The sequence below is a fragment of the Mustela erminea genome, chromosome 13 (genome assembly GCF_009829155.1).
Source record: "Mustela erminea isolate mMusErm1 chromosome 13, mMusErm1.Pri, whole genome shotgun sequence".
NCBI lineage: Eukaryota > Metazoa > Chordata > Mammalia > Carnivora > Mustelidae > Mustela > Mustela erminea.
The window spans coordinates 81259678-81265244 of record NC_045626.1 but is presented as its reverse complement, the minus strand read 5'-3'; the positions used below and the strand labels follow the sequence as shown (position 1 = coordinate 81265244).

Here is a 5567-nt window from a genome sequence, read left to right as displayed (position 1 = left end):
AGCAGCGGCTCAGTTGCCGGCCAGGCAAGGGTGACCCGGATGTAGACTTGAACTTTCGGGCATCCCCCGCCCCCAACCACCACCTTGGCTGGTCTCACCTCTGCCTTTGAACGCAGCCGGCAGCCTGGCTGGCACGTTCACCCCACCCTCCTTCTCCTTTTCCTTCAGGAAACCCACAGCCCGGGATCAGGGCTGTGAGCTGATTTGGGGACCAGGTTCATTTAGCATTTGCAGAGTAAGCTATTCCAAGAATGTGCAGATTTAGTCCTGGAAGTGGCCCTAGAAGGAGACTGGCTCGGCTTCTGAGCAGGAGAACAAATGAGCCCCCTCCCCCTCCTGCCATTTCCTTTGTCTCCATCCAAAATCCCCCTTTACACGATCCCGGAGGCTTCCTAATAAAATAGAACTGTAACTTTATCTAAGACGAGCGCAGCACATGTCAAATGGATAAGGTGTAATTAATAACAGAAAATAATGTCTCTCCCCCTCCTGACCTTTCACCCCCATATAAGTGTCTTAAGTTTTATGACAGCTAAGCACAGAATGAGTGTGTGTGTGTGCGCGCGCGTACGTGAGTGTGTGTGTGTGTGTGCGCGCGCGCGCGCATATGGGAGGTGCTTGCTCTGGTGTGTGCATTCGAGCTGAGTCTTCGAGGGGCCGATACGTCTGTCTGGTAAATATTCACCTAGCCCTGGCTGGAATTGGTTTACGTTTCTGGCTAGACTGGCCTCTCGCTGAACCCAGGCACTGCCTGAAACCGATCTGATCTCTTGAAGTGAGGATTCCGTCTAGATCTCAAAATACCCTGTATCTATTTCCATGCAAAACTTTGGGCAATGCACGAGCTGGATATTCAAAAAAAAAAAAAAAAAGAAGGGGTAATGCGTGTGCCTGTGAGTGCACACACACGCCATACACTCTTTTGGAATCCCCAGCGGCTGCTCGGTTGCAGGGTACACAAAGGGTCCCCAAATCAGCTCAGTCTGTTATATTTCAGAACCAAGGTGGGTGCTGGGGAAGGGGGTATGGATAGTTATTTGGGCCTGCAGCAGTGCACGGGAAACTGAGGCGAACATTTCTTTGGTCTGGATGATGTAAATACTTGGGCATTTGCAGAATTCATTACGGACAGTGTTCTAAGCAGTTGTGGTCCCCAACCCCAGTGTGGCATCGTCCTTGTAGTTTTTCTAGGGGAGAATGAAAGACCTGTGCTTGGCACAGCAGGTTGAGGCTGGAGGAAGCAGGGGAAGGGGTGAGGAGAGCCAGCCTCCCAAGACTCTAGACTGTTTTCTGCAGTCGAGATGGGAGGGCTCTTGAACCAATACTGTTTGTCTTCACGGTTCCACAACTATGTTCGTTTTGAGTAATATTATCTTGCTTTAAAGGTCACCGGGCTGGCCTGAGCTATTGGTTTCTTGTGATTCATTATGTTTGATATTCAACTTTTCAAGAAGTCCGCAGCACCAGCCTCTGGGTTAATGGAAGCCACACCAGCGACGAAGCCAGTAGCTTTGAATCCTCCCCGGATGGGGAGGCCTGGGCCGGGCGGGGTGGGATGCTTCCTTTTGATCAGCAGCGCTGATGTGAACCAGAGGTCATGCATGTTCGGGGACCGTGTGTTAGTTCTACTAGACAGCAGCAACTGGACCCCCGACAATACCCCCCTACCCCCTGCCCTGGGCCCCCACCCCAATCCCGGGGAGTTTTGTTTTCCATGGTTGTCCCTCTCTGGGCTGACTTTTCCAGGACCCCTGGGGCACCCGAGAGACTTCGTTTTGGAAGATCTGGAGCCCTAAATCATGAGAGAAGGGCCCTCTGTCCTCTCCTGGCCTTTCTCCTTCCGTCCCAGGCTCCTTCAGCCGCAGAGAAACCAACTGCTGCTCCCCCCTGGGGCATTCCTGCTCACCGATGTTAGGTGACAGGCTGGATTTGGAGGGAGATCTCTTTCTCCCAGGGGAGTCATTGGGTTGTTGAGGTCTTTTATGGGCATGCTTGAACTCTGGAGGGCCCCCACACTGACAGTCACCTCCGCTAAATTGATCGTATATTTTTCTGTCCTTACGTCATTCCATCATCCTTCTGCAATGCTTTGGCTGGCCATATTTTTATAGCTCTTCTTCCAAGAGGTTCCACGGAGGGTGGGTCAGCGTGATTTATCTGCAAGGGGAGGGAAGGAGAATTTCTTATCTCTGGTATCAGAAGGTGGGATTTCCCTCTTATCACCCTCTCTTTTGCTTTGGGGTTTAAAGGCAACACCAACGGTTGGATTAAGAAGTTTAGGGAGTAAAGTTGACAATGACCAGAAATGGGGGACTCAACCGTCTCCTAATTTCACATCCTCCGAGATACTTAACATCACAGCACACAGCCCCTGAGTTTGTTGCCAGGACAAGACGAGCTTGATTGGATTAAAATATTTCCCAGTGGAGGTTTTGAGGCTTTGGCAAACGGAATGAGATGAGCAGCTCTTCAAAAACAGAACTTGAAAAATTAAACAAGTCATATATATTCATTATCAAAAACGTAAAAAAAGGCAGATAAGGGAAAAGAAGAAAATGAAAATCACCTGTAATCCTACCACATGGGGCTAAGTATTCATATTTTACTGTATATCTTCCCTGTCTTCAGTGTATAGTAAATGCACTTTAAATGAAAATAAGATCGCCTTGCATAGTGCATATGATTGTTTCCATTAGCAAAAATTACATATACTCATTGTAAAATATTTAAGTAATGACCGACAAGAACAGTTACAAAGAAAACCCAAATTGCAACCCTCATTTACTTACAGTGAACATCTTGCTGGAGAGGTCTTCCCATATTGTTAGATAACCTGCTTTAAAATAAAAAACAAAAAACAACAAACCTTAAGGACACAGCATGGGTTTCTCCATGTCAGCAAAGTCGTCTCTACATCATTATTTCTTGGGAGCAGAGCTGGGGATTCCATTATCAGGAGACACTACGATTTAGCTAATACATCCCCTCCAGCTGGACAGTTCGGTTGTTCCCCTGACTGTTGTGCATAAAGTCCTCATCTCGTGGCTCAGTCAATGCATTGCCAGCACTTTATCAGGTGGGATTTGTGTCTCGCCCACGGCTGGCTCCTCAGACAAAGGCGATCCACGCCTGTCAACAACTCTGCAGAGCAAGACAGAAACGAATCTGCCGAGAACTGTGTGAGCCGCGAGCCTGAACGGACAGTAGTTTCAACAAGGGAGGGTTCCTTTCTCTCACACAACCAGTAGTCGGAGGCAGGCTGCCGCTGCCCTGTGAGGTCATCAGGATCCCAGAATTTTTTGTTGTCACTCTACCTTAGCATTTTGACACTTTATTCTTGGGCCTGTCTTCCTCATGTTCAAAGATGGCTGCTTCAGCTCCAGGCATCATGTCTGCATTAAGACAGGAAGGAGAAAAGACTGGCACCAGGAGGCTTTCTCCTGAGGCTTTCTCTTTGAAAATAAATCAAAACTCCCCTCCAAATCCTACCAACAGTCCTCTGCATACGTTTTGTTGGCCCAAATTGTGCTGTACAGCTTACTCTTAACTGCTACGAGGCTGGGAAAGTGAATCTTTTTTTCTTTTTAGGAGGCAGGAGGGGAGAAGGATGTTAGGAATGAATGGGTATTTGGATCAGTTAAACCCATGGCTTAGTCATAGCATCTAAACCATTTTCACCGACAGCCAGAACTGTTTCGGGGCATTGTGTCCACTGCCCCACCCCCAGCCCCATTTGCTCTGACTTCCTGGGTCTCACCTGTCTCTTAGCTGTCTCCAAACCCTGCCCTTAACTCTTTCCATTTTGGTCTGGGCTCTTGGTTTGGGAACCACATTTAGACTCTGCCCTGGGCTGGGTTTTTTACTCAAACTTTTGCCCTTGCTGTTCAGGTGCTTTCTAGTCTGTAATATGCTGGGTCATAGAAACTACTTTTGCTGCTGTGACATGGATTCAGTGCTGGGCTCTGCAGGGCAGAATTCCCAGCCCCCAGTAAGCTGCCCATGAAACCTGGTTGTGGGGGTGGGGGGCAGAGGTGCATCTTCTTAAAACCTGGTTATTCCACAGATCTGATAGCCGCAGGGCTGGCAAAGATTGGCCGGGGGTGGGGGGGCGGGGAGAGGCATTTCTTTGGTGGCCTGTGGCTACTACATCTTGACTTAGAGTCCTTTTCCCTAGAGAAGACGCCCTCTGTGACATCAAGGTCCTGCCTCCTTGAAGATTCTGCTTTTGACTCCATGTCATAGGATACTTCTGAATTGATCGACAGTCTGTCGCTTCGTGGGAGGGCTTTCTTTGCCCTGCGGCCCCACAGATCACGAGCTGGGTGACATCTGGAGCCACAGGGGAGCTTCTGTGGTCAGGCTGGCCATGGCTCTGCAGCTTGGAACCGGATCTCGGTTCACGATGACCATGTTGCGATGCCCCTAGCTCCGCATCACCAGGTGGTAACAGGAAACAATGTCTCCAGACACCACCCGGCGTCGTCTAGGGGCTCAGACTGCCCCTGGTGGAGAAGTGGCTTAGCCACTCCTCCAGTTCAAGTCCTGCCTCTGTCACTTAATTACTCCCCCTAGGTAAGTAAGCTTCAATTTCCTTGCTTGTAAGTTGATCGTCATAAAAGGATCCATCTTGGAGGATTATTTTGAGGACTCATTGGGTGAATACTTGCAAAGGGGAACAAAACAGTGCTTGGTGCTGAGTAAGAGTGACCGCTATCACTCACTCTGGCCCCTTCTGTTGCTGCTGGAAGGCAAGAAATGGGGGATCTTTGATTTTTCCACATTCAGTGCCTGGTATGCATGCGCACTGACATTCAGAGAGTGTTTGTTGAATGCGTGTATGACCTTTAAGCATGTCTTCCTTGTGCCAACAGTAGACACCAAGTGTCAGCCTAAGTAGGTCTGAAATCCCACTTCTCGGCCTGTCCATGGACCTACGTGTCCCCGGGAGGTGCAGGGCATAAAGGTGGCCCCCCGCTTGTGGCATGGAAAACTTAGTAGAGGTACTTTCTGGGTCCAGACCGCATCACCCCCGCCCACCACCTCCTGGGCAGAGAAAAGAGAAGAGGGGAGGCGAACACAGCCTTCAACATGGCAGTGAAGTCAGCTGGTGTGTGGGGAGTACAATGTTCCAAACACAATTAAAAGCCAATCAGGGTCCGGAAAAGTGCATTAATGTCCCTCCATCAAGCGTCAGGGCACATGTGGTGCGGGCATGCCTCTGGGGGCCATTTCTTTAAGGCTTGTCACGATGGTAGCAACCAGCCCCCGTCGAACCTGACCTTACCCAGACCCAAGCCCTGGACTCTGGGGTCCCTGATATAGGGAGGGAGCCCAGGACCTGCTCTGTCTGTGTTTAAAACTGTTGGTCTGTGTAGATGCCAAAGAGGAGAAATCAGGTGAGTCTCCCTGAGGGTCCGCTGATTTTCGGGAAAGCATGTGTGTGGTTCGCTCGTTTAATCCACTAGGATTTCAGTTGGGGGATTGCTTCTGCCAGCGCTGGGCTAGATCAACATTTTTTTTTTTTTTAATTTTATTTATTTGACAGACAGAGATCACAAGTAGGCAGA

General features: G+C 49.5%; 1 long non-coding RNA gene across 1 annotated transcript; it reads right to left on the bottom strand.

Annotated features, from left to right (window-relative positions):
* Positions 1–2083: 2083 nt before the first annotated feature.
* Positions 2084–4139, bottom strand: LOC116572467. Its single transcript, XR_004278345.1, has 4 exons — positions 4049–4139; positions 3315–3392; positions 2790–2836; positions 2084–2157 (listed from the first exon to the last, which is right to left on the bottom strand). It is a non-coding gene; the product is annotated as an uncharacterized LOC116572467 (long non-coding RNA).
* Between the last annotated feature and the right edge of the window lie 1428 nt (positions 4140–5567).